The sequence below is a fragment of the Neovison vison genome, chromosome 1 (assembly GCF_020171115.1).
Source record: "Neovison vison isolate M4711 chromosome 1, ASM_NN_V1, whole genome shotgun sequence".
Lineage (NCBI taxonomy): Eukaryota > Metazoa > Chordata > Mammalia > Carnivora > Mustelidae > Neogale > Neogale vison.
In genome coordinates, this window is record NC_058091.1 from 77,898,295 (window position 1) to 77,914,154 (window position 15,860).

At 36.4% G+C, this 15,860-nt stretch overlaps 1 protein-coding gene across 3 annotated transcripts in view; it reads right to left on the reverse strand.

Moving 5' to 3' along the window:
* The window catches only part of PKIB (cAMP-dependent protein kinase inhibitor beta), a 104,060-nt gene that overhangs the window by 68,614 nt on the left and 19,586 nt on the right, over positions 1-15,860 (reverse strand). For all 3 annotated transcript variants that reach the window (XM_044249667.1, XM_044249651.1, XM_044249660.1), the window contains one exon: positions 10,794-10,895. The gene's annotated coding sequence lies outside the window, so the exon portion shown is untranslated. Of the gene's footprint in view, positions 1-10,793; positions 10,896-15,860 lie in introns of those variants that run through there.

The following is a 15,860-nucleotide window of genomic DNA, read 5'->3' on the forward strand; positions in this document are numbered from 1 at the left end:
AAATTTTTTTAAAAATTTACTCTTTTGGGGTGCCTGGGTGGCTCTGTGGGTTAAGCCTCTGCCTTCAGCTCAGGTCATGATCTCAGGGTCCTGGGATCAAGTCCTGCATCAGGCTCTCTGCTGAGAGAGCCCCCTTCTCTCTGCCTGCCTCTCTGCCTATTTGTGATCTCTGTCTGTCAAGTAAATAAATAAAATCCTTAAAAAAATTACATTTTAAAAAAGATGTTTTTTATTTATATTTATTTTTTTTAAAGAGAGAGAGAATGCATGCAAGTGGAGGGAGGGGCAGAGAGCAAGCGAGAGAGAAAACTTAAAGCCGACTCCTTGCTGAGCATGGAGTCTGATGTGGGGCTCCATCTCACGACGCTGAGATCATGACCTGAGCTGGAATCAGTAGTCAGACGCTCAACCAAATGAACCAACCAGGTGCCCCTAAAAAAATTTTTAAATGACCCAAAAAAAAAAAAAAAATCATCCATGTTCAACCACAAAGCCACTAATATTCAGTACAGAAACAATGTTTTCAATAGCATAAATTTAATGAGTTAAAGGTGTGTTGAAAAAAAAGGCAAGAAACAGAAACTTTAAATGATACAATCTTCCAACTGGAGATACTCTCATAGAAATTAAACCCAATGATGTCCAATCACAAAATTTTATTAAATAGTCATATGGGCACTAAGACTTTTTATAAATACCAGTTAATTTAATCTTAACAACTCTATAGGATAGGTACTATTGTCAGTTCCATTTTATAGATGAAAATACTGAAACAGAAAGGTTAAGTAAACTGCCCTAGAACAAACAGCTAATAAACGGCACAAGCAGCACTGAAATTTGGCAATCAATGATTTGATCCACTGCACATGCTCCATCTCTGAGTGACTTACTAAGACTCATGCAGCTAGAAATTGGCAAAGTAAGGTACAGAGATTTCACTTCCAACGTTCAGTACTCTTTCCACCAAATCTTTTGTGGCGCTCAAAGTCTCGCTTAGTGTCAGAGAGACCTGAAATGACACGCCCCTGTGGCTAGTAAACTGCCACAAGCAAAACAGCCAAAGAATATTTTAAGTACTGTTGAAATTACAATTGATGTGATGGGATTACATTATGATATGCATTGAAATACTAACAACAGACTCATGAAACTAACAGTAATAATGTTAAGTGAAGTGGCTCCTTTTGGGGGACACTCTGGCAGTCAGCTCACAAAGTTGAGCCATGTTCCACATAATAGACAAATAACATATAACCACAAACCAGACTAAACCAAAGAGTATCTTTCGTAGTTCGGCAGTGTGGATATGACTGAGGGACAGTGTCCTTTTGGCCACCCTGCAGCCACAGCATCCACACATACAGAACTGTGACACATGAAGACTTTCATAGTAATCAGCAGCTAAGAGATTCATGACGTCTTCCAGCAATGTGAAGAGAAGTCATCTGACAATAACCAGTTCATGTGCAGCTCTGACAATGATTTCATCTTTTCAAAAGCTGTATCTCTGACCTTTTAGGTTTTTTTTTTTTTTTAAGATTTCATTTATTTATTTGAGAGGGAGAGAATGAGAGAGAGAGAGAGAAAACAAGAGGGGGAAAGTCAGAGGGAGAAGCAGAGACTCCAGGATCATGACCTGAGCCAAAGGCAGTCGCTTAACCAACTGAGCCACCCAAGTGCCCAGTGTTGTGTTTTAAAACAAGCACAAACACTTCCCTACCAAAGGATGTTTATTTTTTATGACTGTAGTTACAATTTCTAAGCTATTCACCAAGTAGAATAATAGACTGATGTTAAATTTTAAAAAAAATTATGTGTTCTCAAGCATCTGTAAATTAGAATTTTACAGGCTGAACAAATTTATAAAATAATCAAATTATCAATTTTATTAAGAACCTACTTAGGTGAAACTTGATACTTAACACATGATGAATCTGTACTTTCATAATACCATACAATTTATATAAAGGACATTAGCAATTAAGTTTTACTTTCAGCAGGTAGTCAAGAATACTGGTTTTATGTACCTTACAGTTGCATAAAACATCTTGTAAAAACAAAAACAAATCTGAAACAAGTAAAATTTAAAAACTATTTGCAAGCCTTTAATCCAAGGAGTTGTATTACAAGTTTAAAGTAAAAATGAAATGATGACTTCTTTGTCCTAACTCCATAGACTTTAAATGATCTAATTCAATACCACCTTACTATGGAGAATGCCAGAGAGAGAACGTGTTTAAAGAGAACTGTAGGCCTGAGTTGGAACTGAAAACCCTTGGCTAACAAGGGAGTGAGTACTCTGTTTCCCATACAATCGTGGGACCCCCAAACATTGCAGAAATAGACATGTCATGGTCATTAACTTGCCAGCTGTTAACAAGGAAACTATAGAGTAAAGCAAAGCTGATAAGTAACTGGAAAATAAGTGACCGCTGATCAAAAGTGAAACCTGACTTTCCTAACCACATTTTCCTACCTATTGGGACAAAAGGGACAGAGGTCTAACCCAGTGGAAAGAGGCAATAATTAGGTTCACCTGGGCAAGGGAGAGAGCAATCATAGGGGGAAAATGATGGATGAAAGTCATACTGTAACCAGCTGTTCTGAAAGCAGGCTCTCAGGCATTTTCCTGTTGAGGTGACCTTAAGAAGCCATTATCTTCTATCTTTCTTAAACATAAGAAAACATGATGAAAAGGACAATGGGCTAGAAAGCTTTATCTATCTTACCCCATGCAATTATTTGAATGTGAGATTTGGGCTGGGTATTTCAAGGACTTCTATTAACCATCTGTATAGCCCAGAAAGTCATTTCACCTCCCAGAGCCTTGTTTTGTTGTTGTTGTTTTGTCTTGTTTTATTTTGTTTTTCATTTGTGGGCAAATTCTCCATTGTGATTTGCCTGGGAAAGTCTTAGTTTATTTACATTTTCCTGACTTCCCATCCGGCTTAGGTTTTGTCATTTTCAAAAGGTCTCAGTGTTGACAACATATAAAGACGTAAGTTAGAATGATGTTTTTTCCTAATTAATCCAGCAATAACATCCTGTCATCCATGAGCCCGATTTGGGAGGAAGAGAAGCCAGTAGATGTGAATAGCAAATGTCTTATCAAGGAAAACACAAATTTCACTAGGGAGAACAGAGCTAGAACTATATATAACTACACAGATCTCAAAAACATAATGTTGAGAAAAGAACCGTGATATTATTTGTGTGAATTTTAAAAACACAAACCAGGACAAATGGTCGCCTTTATAAATACATGAGTAACATGATAAAGTGGATTGGAACAATGGACACAAATGCGTAGATGCTTCTAAAAGGAGACTTCACAAATTCTAGGTTTTTGTTGTTTTTTTTTTTTTTTACTTCTTTAAAAAGAAAGATTAAGCAAATATTATAAAATGAGGTGTGATCATTCTAAGGAAGACTGGATTTTATTCTTTGTTGATTTTGTGCTCTGCGTTGTTGAAATGTCTCAAGATATAAATTTCAGAACATGAGGTAGAGCTAATCAAAGGCGGGCCTGGAAAAGCAAGCATACAGAATGCTTGTTAATTGCAGCTGGTACACATGACCTGTGGTCGGCGGGTCTGCTTAGTTGGTATCCCAGGCAATCACTCATTGCTTTACTGGCTCATGTTGGCATGACTGGACTCTAGGACAACCACCTGAGGTTCTTCTGGCCTTCTTAATGGGTAATTCAAATCGTTCAGTGGTTGATACCAAGTATATAACTGTAACACAGAACTGACTGCAACCCATACATGGCAACCAAAGCCCCTGCAACTTTCAAAGTCATCCAGTGTGCATAAGCAGCATCTCCTTGAACAGGCCACACATTGTCCAAAAGCCTTTATGATACAACAGACAGAGACTGACAATACAGGTCCCTTAGCATAATTCAGAGAGATAGAAACTGAGCTAAAAAAAAAGAATCTTCCCAGCATCTAAGAACAGATGAATAATAAGCAAATGCTAACAAAATGCAACAACTGACCCAGTGTGTTTTGTAATGTTGTATGTGTTTATGTGTTTACTATTTCTCACTGCACATTTTAGAAAGATTTTGTTTTTATAAATCCCAGGATAGGGCAAGAGGGACTTTCTACATTAATGGGTATCCTTTTTATTTTCTGGATTAAGGCTGTCCAAGTGTTTCACAAGATAAGGCTCTAGGTTCCCATTATAACAGTACTATTTATCAAGTGTCTATTACAGGCTAAACATTTTAAATTAGTTCATTTACACTTACTTTATTCAATTCTCACCACCAAATATCTCGTTTGGTGAGACAAATACTAATACTATCCCCATCTGTCTGATGTAGGAATTAAGGCCCAGAGATAGGAAATTTGGCCAAGGTCTAGGAGTTAAGTATAAAGCTGGTAAGCCTGATTCTAAAGCAGCCTTAGAGTCTCTCACTGAATTGTCTTCAGGAAAACCCTTATTATATCAATGATATCAGTAACAGGTCCTAGAACTTTTGTTCTCAGATATAGGTTAGTGAACAACCCTCTATCCCCAGCCCCTTACCATCCCATATATTAATTCCTTGTGCTACCTTTTATCCTACTGGTACCTACTGGTACCTAACCTATTCTACTGGTACCTGACTGGTACCTAACTGGTACCTAACATTGAGAACCATCTCAATGACCAGAGGTAGCTTATTATTAACTTCAGGTAGCTTTTTCTTTGATTAAATAAAAATGGGTCTCCTCTGATTCCCAACCACTCAACCTAGTTTTCCTTCTCAATCATACAGTACAGATGATATTCCTCACATAACTGAAGAAAGTGAGCATGGCATCTGCAGGACCTCCCCAAACTATTAAATAGATGTCAGCTTCTCTTTTGAGTCTCTTCACAGTTCTGGTAGTTCCCACACTCTGGGGAATTGCAAAGTTTCTTCCACTGTGTAACCTCACTGCTCACAACAAAGCCTAGCGCAGGGTGAAAGGGATAAGTAAATACTCACTGAACCAAGGAATGAGAAAATGAGTTTTGCAAACACCACAAAAAATAAATGACTATGATTTTGATCATTAACAATTAGTGTTAAACTGTCAATGACCATCTTATTCTATGTACAAGCTCTCTTTCCTCTCCTTTACAGGTAAGTCTGTATGTTGGTTGTTACTTGTTTGGTTGCCCATTTTCTCCTCCAGAACTAACCGCTTACAAGTAGTTTTCTAACAATCTTCAAAGGAGACAGCTAGCATGAAAATCAACATGATTTATTTCTTTATCTTTAGGTTTGTATTTGTTCGGTTTTGTTACTCTTAACACAAAATGACTAAGGTTCTCTTTCGCTTTTACTATAGGGAAAAACATTTCATACATTTCTTTTGTCTACTTACAGGCCTTTTTCTGAGGATGGTCAATCATATATACATACTAAGTATATATTTATGAACAAATAAAATACATGCTTAAACAAATAATTGTTTAGCAGGGGTATTAGAGCTAGGGCCTAAGTGGGATTAATTTTTTTTTTCTTTTTTTAAGATTCAGACATTTTCAGGCTTGTCTCATGAGCCAGTAGGATAAATGGATGAATCTGCCAAGGATATAACTTCATGAATACCTAAAAGTTTTTATAAGAAGGACAATGGTAGTGACTATTAGCCAATCCCTAGGACCAAGACTTCTAAGAGAAAAAGCCACCTATTAACAGCCCCTGCCCTTATGTCAGAGAAGAAGAAACCTCTTTAGGGTTGGCAGCTGGAGAGAGTCAAAGAAACAAATCTGATCCAAAGGCAATGGTCGGGTTAGAAAGGAAGGGAAAGGTGGCTGAGTGGGGAAACACTGGGCAATCTGACCCTGGAGTCAAAAAGCCATCACAGATGCAGAAGAGGCAGCAGGAGGGGAGAGTGTCCATGTCAGCTGAGGAGCCACTATAGAAATCCATGGGGTAGGAGGAGAGACCCGGAGGAATAGCAGTGGCCAGATATGATATGGATATGAACAGAAAAAAAGACTAGGAAGTTCATGGGCCTGCTGTTTCCTCTTTCTCATGAGATATTTGGGGCTTGTAATTTAGCAACTTTTCTAATAGGTTTGGGGATAGAAAAGCACTGTTTTGTTGGTATTAATGTGAATTGTCATGGTCTAAGATGATATCACCTGGATGTTTAAAATAAAGTAAAACTTTTTTTCTTTATTTCATTGTCCATTGATGACAGTTAACTTTGCTTTCTCACTTGCCATAGGGTCCCAGCATTGAAGGAGCAAATCTACTCTAGAGGGAGAGGAAGAAAATCTTTCTTGTACTATAGTCTATAACAAAACAGGAAATACTTCTCTCCAAACTTGATCATTGTGACACCCTTCTGCAATTACCAATTATACCACAATCCAAGACAGGAAGCTATAATGATTTCATTTTTATTAGAGATAACATATTTTAACACATTATATACATTCAAAATTACTCAATGATGTTGTATATAACTTCTATTGAAAGGAAATGCCTTGGCATATGTTAAGAATTATAAAACTGTCTAGCTGAAATCCCTTACTCTCTTGGATGGTATAACTCAAATTTAGTTGACCTTTTAGGTGGAATAATTCTAATTTCTATATCACTATTTGGTCATTTCTAGAATCTGGAATCTAGAATCATCTCTAGAATTTTTAGCTAAGACATATAATATATTCACTCCACAAAAATGTCAGTAATGCTCTGTGCCTACAGTAGGTACAATACCAAATGACTACTATTCCAGGATGGGCTCTGCTTTATCAAGCCTTCAGACAGTAGCGTATTTGGAATATTAGTAAGAAACTGCAGATCTATTAATTCAAAAAAAATCAAGAAAAAATAATTTTCAAATTTCACATTGCTAAGCATGCTGCTTGAGTCTTTTCTCTCCTTATATTTACAGACGTTTTGATATGTTCATATTCAAGTCTATCAAGCTTCAATTATGGTTTCTACCTTTGATGTCTTATTAGACAAGATTATAAGAGTATTCGCCATTTTCTTCTGGTTATGTCTCACTGTTTTTTTCTTCTTTAATCAATAGATAACAGTATACTGTGTGAATAAAAGATCCAACTTTAGAGTTTTTCCTAACATTAACCAACTATTGGAACTGTGTTCAAGTAGTAATATTTTCTTCCACCAACATGAAATGCTGTCTTTATTAAACATCATCTTTGTATGCTTAAATCTGAGGAATTTTCAAGGTTAGTTCCTCTAAGTCTCTATTTTAGTAAAAAGTACTATTCCTGGGGTGCCTGGGTGACTCAGTGTTTTAAAGCCTCTGCCTTCAGCTCAGGTCATGATCCCAGGGTCCTGGGATGGAGCCCCACTTCCGGCTCTCTGCTCAGCAGGGAGCCTGCTTGCCTTCCTCTCTTTCTGCCTGCCTCTCTGGCTGCTTGTGATCTCTGTCAAATAATAAATAAAATCTTAAAAAAAAAAAAGTACTATTCCATCTTAGTAGTTATAACTTTATAATCTTTTTCAATATTTAGAAATGAAACTCCTTCCTCATTATTCTTTCCCCAAAATGTGTTTTCCCTTTCTTCCACATAATTTTAGTAATCATTTTGCCAACATCTCACTAAAATCTCTTTGTTTTTAAATGGAATTGCACTAACTTTGTAAATTAACTTGGGGAATCCAACACAATTACAGTATTTGTTATTCTCATCCAGGAATACATTGTAAATCTCCATTACTGCTAATCTTCTTTTGTGTTTCTCAATAAAATGTTATTATTTCTTCATTTAAGTTTTACACATTCTTTTTTTTTTTTTTAAGATTTTATTTATTTATTTGACAGAGATCACAAGCAGGCAGAGAGGCAGGCAGAGAGAGAGGAGGAAGCAGGCTCCCCACTGAGCAGAGAGCCCGATGCGGGGCTTGATCCCAGGACCCTGAGATCATGACCCAAGCCAAAGGCAGCAGCTTAACCACTGAGCCACCCAGGCGCCCCAGTTTTACACATTCTTATACAGTTTACTGATTGTAATATTTCATTGCTATTATAAATGGGATTTCTTCATCATGTTTTAGCTATTATAGGAAAGTCAATGGATTTATTCACACTTATCTTTTGTATAGCCACTTAATAAAGTTTCTTATTCCAATAGTTCTTCATTTACTTTTCTTGGGATTTTTAGTAAAAAATGTAAACATTTTTAAGTAAAAAAGATGTCTCCTCTTTTCTAGTAATTATAACCTTTGAGAGATACATGAGTTAAGCCACTTTAGTTATAGTCAGCTCTACCACTTACTAGCTGTGTGACCTTGGCCAAGTTATTTAGCTTCTCTGGGCCTCAGCTTCTTGATTTATAAAATGAAGATGATAATAGTTCATATCCTAGGATTGTGAAGGTTAAATGATTTAATATTTGTAAAGTATTTAGTTTCTAGCATATATAAGAACTTTAATAATGTTAGCTATTTTTAAAATTTGTTGTACTGGATAGAATGTATAAAATGATGTTAACTGTAAATGATGAAATCAGGCACCCAGTAACCCTCTAAAATTTTTCTGTTTTCTTGAAATTGCTTTTTCACAATTTAATAATATCTCACTATTTCTAAATTACTATATTGTATGTATGTGTGTTTTCTCAAAAGAAATACATTTGCATTTTATCAAATGTTACTTGCAATTCTATTAGAAAAAAAGGAGGGGTTCTATTCTTTAGCCTATGACTATGAATTATTCTAATAAATGTTCCATTATTGAACTACTCGTACATTCCTAGAATAAACATCACTTGTATTACTCTATTTTGTTGATTTCTACATTTCTATATCCAGTTGATTCAATGAATTTCTGTGATTCTTTTTGTCCTACTTTTATCAGTGTTTTGGAGAGGGGTGTGTGTGTGTGTTACACTTTTTATTAAATGAATCAGAAATATGTTCATCTCCTTTGTAGAGTTCATAGAATATGGGATAATGTGTTCTTGAAAAAAATGAGTATTTTCAACCACTGATTATAAATACCTGATGAAAACACGATACTTTGCTCATCTAAACAGAATATTTTAGCTCCTGCCAAATCTTCCTACCCAAGCTGGTCAAGAACATAGGCTTAAGTATCAGACAAAATTAGGCTCAAATCCTAACTTCACCACCCACTGGCTAAATGTGTGCACTTGGCAAGGTGCATTTTTATCACAGGGAAAAATCATACATTCCTTACCTTTCTCACATGTGAGGATTACAGGAGATTATGTTTATAAACCACTATACACTCCACCCACAATAAAGACTCAATAAATTATTTTATGTTAGTCTCAATTTTCCTGAAACAAAAAATTAAATTTTACAATTTTATTTGCTATTTTTTCTTCGTAGTTATTTGTATATAGAGAAAGAGAAATGCTCTTGATAAAGGTATTGGTATAAATTGCTTCATAATAAAAGGTAATTTCAATTAAGACACGTTATTCCCTACAGTAATAAATTTAAAGTTGGCCATGAAAGCAAAAATGCTCTGATAATACATGAAAATGAACATATCGCCACTGTCTACATGAAACTACTGTGGGTTATTAAAAATAAAGTTGTACTGGTTTTGAGAAAAACAGGCAATGAGCCTAAACCAAATTTAATATCTTCCACTCTTCCCTGTTCCCTTGGAGCTTTTTGTTCTCATGGGAATCTGAGAGTGGGAGGAGAATGTTAGGCCCTTCACACAGTCTGAGGCTTGCTCCATGTTTTCTGATCAGCCCTCTGAACTACAACGTTGGGCGGTGGGGGGGGGGTCAGTGTCTCTCTCTGGCAGGGAGAATGCATCCCTAAAAGATTGAAGTGGCCTCAAATATAAGTCCTACCAAAATAACAGCATTTTCATGAAATTTTAAGATTGTGATATGAATGAAGCCTCCTTTTTAAAGGACCCATGAGGGCACCTGGGTGGCTCAGTGGGTTAAGCCGCTGCCTGTGGCTCAGGTCATGATCTCAGGGTCCTGGGATCGAGTCCTGCATTGGGCTCTCTGCTCAGCAGGGGGCCTGCTTCCCTTCCTCTCTCTCTGCCTGCCTCTCTGCCTACTTGTGACCTCTCTCTGTCAAATAAATAAATAAAATCTTTAAAAAAAATAAAATAAATAAAGGACCCATGATAGGTGTCTATAAGCATTATACAGATATAAATATAGATACATACAATATATATACTATATATAGATATATGAGTATATACAAATATTTGGATAGATATTCATAGTCACCTGTACAAATGGGTGTCATTTATACATATATGCACCATTGTCATATCTATATTTATAAATATGAAATATGTGATATATAGATACATAGACACATATCACCAGCACAAAGAAATCTGTTTCTCTAAAAAAGAGTATTTCAGATTTATGTCTACCAGTGTCATCAAGAAATATTTGCTTGCATTTACTATGGTCTCTGAGGAGATTAGAATTGACCCAATAGGTAATAGAATGACTTTCTCTTCTGTTTTCAAGGCTATAAATTTAAAACATTATTTTGGTAAGCTGACTTCCTCTGTTAAGAACAATTTAAATAAGCCCAGCTAAGAATGTAAATATCAAAGCAGGCTCCATCTCTGTACTGAACACTGGTCTCTAGCAAACACAGGATGAAAATGTCTATCTCGGATTCTCGCATGCATTGTTTGCTATTACTCTGACAATGACAATAGAAAGCTTTGATTAGACTGTATTGATTTGTTTTCTAAAATAAAGACCTACCACTGTAGCTTTTCTTTGCTGTCATCTGGGTTTATAGTAACAAAGACATTTTTAGGGACATCCTCAATAGCGGGATCAATGGATCAAAAGCTTACCTACGTCTGTCCTTCTGCTCCCTGTGTGGCCTCAATAACTTGATGGTTCCCAGCTTCCCCCAGATTTCTCTTGATTGAGTACCTTTCAGTATACTGTGATCCCTGAAAGAAACAAAGGGGGGAAAAGATTTATTAAGATTAACATCTCTCGGGGCGCCTGGGTGGTTCAGTGGGTTAAAGCCTCTGCCTTCGGCTCAGGTCATGATCCCAGGGTTCTGGGGTCAGGCCCCGCATCGGGCTCTCTGCTCAGCGGGGAGCCTGCTTCCTCCTTTCTCTCTCTGCCTGCCTCTCCGCCTACTTGTGATTTCTGTCTGTCAAATAAATGAATAAAATCTTAAAAAAAAAAAAAGATTAATATCTCTCATTCCTCGTCTACTTTGGGAAAGAACGAATGGCTCCTTGGGCAATAGCACTGTCTAATTTAACACCACAATGACACTGTCTAATTTAACACCACAATGCCACACAATTTTAAAACAACGTTCATTGTTATTTTTTTCATTCCCCATCCTGATTTCTTTTTTACACTCTCCTGATTTATAGCAGGAAGAGGTTAAATTTCCTTGCATAAGCAGCTCAATACTCCCTTATAAATGAGGAGTGTGTTTCTTCTCATTTGTTCACTGTTCAAACTCATCAACTGTATTCTGCGTAATCTTTCTCCTGTTTTGCTTCCAAGACTGTCTAACAAGAGCAGTCACACACATTCTTACTAAATAGAAAAATCAACAATATAGCAAGATACATATTTTTCTTCAGCTTTTCAAATTTCTATTGGAAATAGATTCACGAGTTGACTGACAACTTTTCTCAAATGTGTGATTTTGAAAGCAATAAATCCCCACAGCAGTTCATCTTTAAATTCCAATGCCAAGGAGGAAGGACCTTGTTTTTCCCATAATATTTGGAATTCTAGAAGAGAAAACAACCTCAGTAAGATTTGGCCTACATGCATTGCCTTGACATCAAGAGGTAACTTGAAAATTTGCTGTGAATAAGCACCTGACCCACTTGTTTGGTTTTCCTGTTCATATCCTTTTCAGTACTTATAAATCAAAAGTCCCTATTTTACAACTAATAATACAGAAAACAACTTGGTTATTTTCATTTCCACATAGATTCCTGATGGAGGTGGCTTCAACTGATCACTGAGTAAACCAGGCACCCCTCTCATGTATTTGAGCACGTGGTAAATGCCTAGTTGTTCTAGATGAGCGCACCATGTTTCATGTTACAGAGATTTATCTGTTCCTTTTTATACCAAATGTGGGGCCAGTAACATCAATATTCCTATGCTTGTATGTTCTGTCTAACCTGATGAGGGTTATTCAGAGTAGGAAGGAGTCCAGTGCTGTCTGCTGTTTTCTCCTTTCCCCTTCATAAACCACCAAGTTCTGTCTATTTCAGGCTCATAAAAATCCTCAGCTCACTCTTCCAATTCCATTCCCACAGACCCACACCTTCCTCCACCCCTCAGTTCTTAGACATGTTAAGATATCTCTCACTAGGCTCTCTGGTTTGACACATGCCCCTTCCAGTCCATATTCCACAGATCATTCATGTTGGGACACTCACTGAACTTTCCATTTGTATGAATCCCAAGAATTATACATAGTGGAAATACTGAATCATTATTCTGAAATAAAGTACCTTGTCTCACAAGTGCCAACAGCACTATGCTAGCCATCTTTTAAGACAGTTATCAAATAATGTCACTACACTTCTCTTTCCTTGCTTTCCATATTTCCGCATAGCTTACAAGTAACCCAGAGCACAAGAATGCCCTAAGGACATTGTAATAAAGAGGCAGAAGCAGTGACCTTAGTTCTAGTTCCAGCTCATTCATTGTCACCTGTTGACTTTGACGAGTCATCTCTCCTTTCTTCTTAGGTAAATGGCAGAGCCTTCCTTATCACCTGGGGATGGAAATATTTATCCTGCTTATCTCTCTAGGTTGTTCTGGGAATCAAGGGTGATCCCATACAATAAAATACCAAATGTGCAATACGGCTATTACCCTCCCTGAAGAACTGCAGGGATAAAAACTGTGCTTCTTGTGTGTTAACCCTAGATTCAGACTGGGATCCTAGAAAAGGTAGCTGTGATCACACTTTTAAGTCTTGCAGCTTCCCTTTGGGACTGCGATGTTCTAAAGAGTTTTGTTTTGGCTTCCAGAGGGAGAAAAATGCCAAAGGAATCATAATCTAACATATTTGGACTTCCAAGACATGATGAATCTAAAGAGGAAAGAAAGGGAGAAGGGCCTCAAAACAGTGACAAATTTTAATTGGCTGAAACTACCATAACTAAAATAAGCTGTCATTTGTGGCACAAATGTTCATGCAATCTCCTTAAAACCCAAATGATTACTCTAGACATTAGTGGACACTTTTCAATATGAACTATCAGGATGAGTTTGTTTTGCTTCTAAAGAGGAAACACAAAATATCAACTCAAACATCACTTCATATATAAACAGCACGGTAGCCTCAGTTCAAGGATGCTTTTCTTTTAGACTAAAAAAAAAAAAAAAAGGAGGGAGGAATATATTTAAACTCATGCATATAAACAAACCAAAGAAAGTAGAGAAGAAGGGCAGAGTGATAGGAATAAAGACCACAAGCTCTATTTTCCTAAAATTTGGTGAGATTAATGTTAATCAGAGTTTTACGAAGTTTAAATTCTCCTTTAAATTGCATAGATATAATCAGGTAAAGAAAATAAGCTTCCATGAAGTACAATTTTTCTTGAAATTATTGTCACATATTTAGAAGGATCTAAAAGTGTGTTCATTTATTCCTTCAGATACTCAAAACCAATACTTACTGAGTACCTTCCATGCATGAGACTTTGCACAAGATGTGATAAGATGTGCTGGTTTGAACCCCTTGGCCATACTGGGTTAACAACAGATGCCAAAAGAACTGCACATAGGCCATATAAAAAACACACTGCTCTTCTGCCTAGAATGCATATCAACCTTCGCTCTCACTAGCAGACTCTGGACCATCCTTAAAGGATTCCAGCTCAAACGCTGCTCCTTTTGTAAAGCTCTCTGGAATTCCTCCAGTTTGACACTAATCATAATCCCGGCCACTAAATCACTATGTTCAAAACTCTGATGTGCTAACCATGGTCAGCTTTGCATTACGGCACTGTGTGTGACAATCTTCCCTAGTAGCCTGTGAACATCTTGAGAGGTAATGTTTTATTCATCCATCCACAGGACTTAGCATGACATACTGTAAATACTCAATTAGTGATTACTGAATGGAAAATTCATGCATCTTTACTTGCATGAGAAAAAGATACATCATAACTTTAAAGATTTGCAAATGTTTTGTGTTCACCCTTGCTCTATGTATTTCTAAAAAGATAAATTTATACCTTGAATGTGAAAATATGGAAAACTCATGTATTCATTTATAAAAGTCTTTACAATAAAATTAGCATTATTTTATTCAAATTCCTTTATTTACTTATTCTTACGTTTCCCTCTCACTAACTCAACTTACTTACTAACTCAACTTATTTTTCCTACTAGATAGGAGTGATTTCCTTTTTTTAAAGATTTATTTATTTATTTGAGAGAGAGGAAGAGAGAGTACCAGAGGTAGGAGGGTCAGAGGGAGAAGCAGACTCCCCACTGAATAGGGAGCCTGATGCTGATGCAGGACTGGATCCTGGGACTCCAGGATCATGACCTGAGCCAAAGGCATTCCCTTAACCGAGCCACCCAGATGTCCTATATGCTTGATTTCTGTAACAGTTTTTAAACCAACCTGCTAATGAAATCCTCGGCAACTGCTATAATTTCAAAAGCTTTAGTAGCTATTGTACATATATAGAATTCTAAATAACCTGTTCCCCTCATTCAGTCAGCAAACATTGTTGTCTATCATGTGGTAGATACCGCAGAAGAAACCCAAACCCTTTCAGGAGAGAAACGGGTTATAGCTAGAGTAGTTGATAAGAAATATATACAAACGAGAAAAATCAAATGCTACCTACATATCATATTTCTAATTTATCTGAAATTATTAAACATTCTTAGAATGAAGCCTCAGTAGCTGAAGAATGAATTAATAGGACCTGATGAAAATGACTAAGAATCAGACATTTATTCATGTTTCCCATTCAGTTAATACAAATAGTTAAACAGCCAGCTGGCCTCTTAGATTCAAGTCAATATCATAAACATTTTTAATAGGCAAAGTAAAATGAAGTTTTCTTTTTTTTCCTTTTTTAAATTTTTTATTTTTTATATACATATATTTTTAGTAAAATGAAGTTTTCTAATTAAAAATGTACTGCCTGCACTGTACAACGCTTTTATATAGGAGTTTGGCAAAGTTGACCAATTTTGTCTTAATGTTGACAAATTCTGCCCCCGTAATCCCACTATGAAACTCCCTTAACCATTTTGGTCCCCAGGATAATTCTCTTTTTACTCCATTGTCAGTGTGCTGCTATGGGGAGGGAGAGGAGACAAGGGGATTTTAACATTTAATAAACACGTGTTCTGTGTGATAAGCCTTGCTAGATACTTAACATTTTATTCCATTTCATCATAATTAATCTACCACATAGACGACTTTTTTCAAAGCTTAGAAATGGGGAGATACCTCCCTGCCAAGGTCACACAGCTGATAAGCCACAGAGACAGGATTCAAATTCAGTTCTATCTGACTCAAAGCCTTTGATTGATCCACTATGCACCATGATGCTTCACAACATTCTTGGGATATTTTCTTTTGGGGCTTTTCCCCTATATTATTTTCCTCTTATGACTAAACAATAGTTCCAAAATAAAATAAAATAAACAGTAGTTCCTTAACACATTGTTTTGCCTCGAAGCTGTAGGAAATATGATATTTTTTTGAGAATTGATGCAAAAACAATTCACTTATTCATTTCCTTTAATTTTTCTTTTAACCACTTCCCATTCTTGTACATCTCATACACCAATACATACATATATATGTATATATACATATATATATACCTCTCATCTCATACTGAAGAGAAACAACTTCAATGCCAAGTGCCTGAATTTATCTTACACGT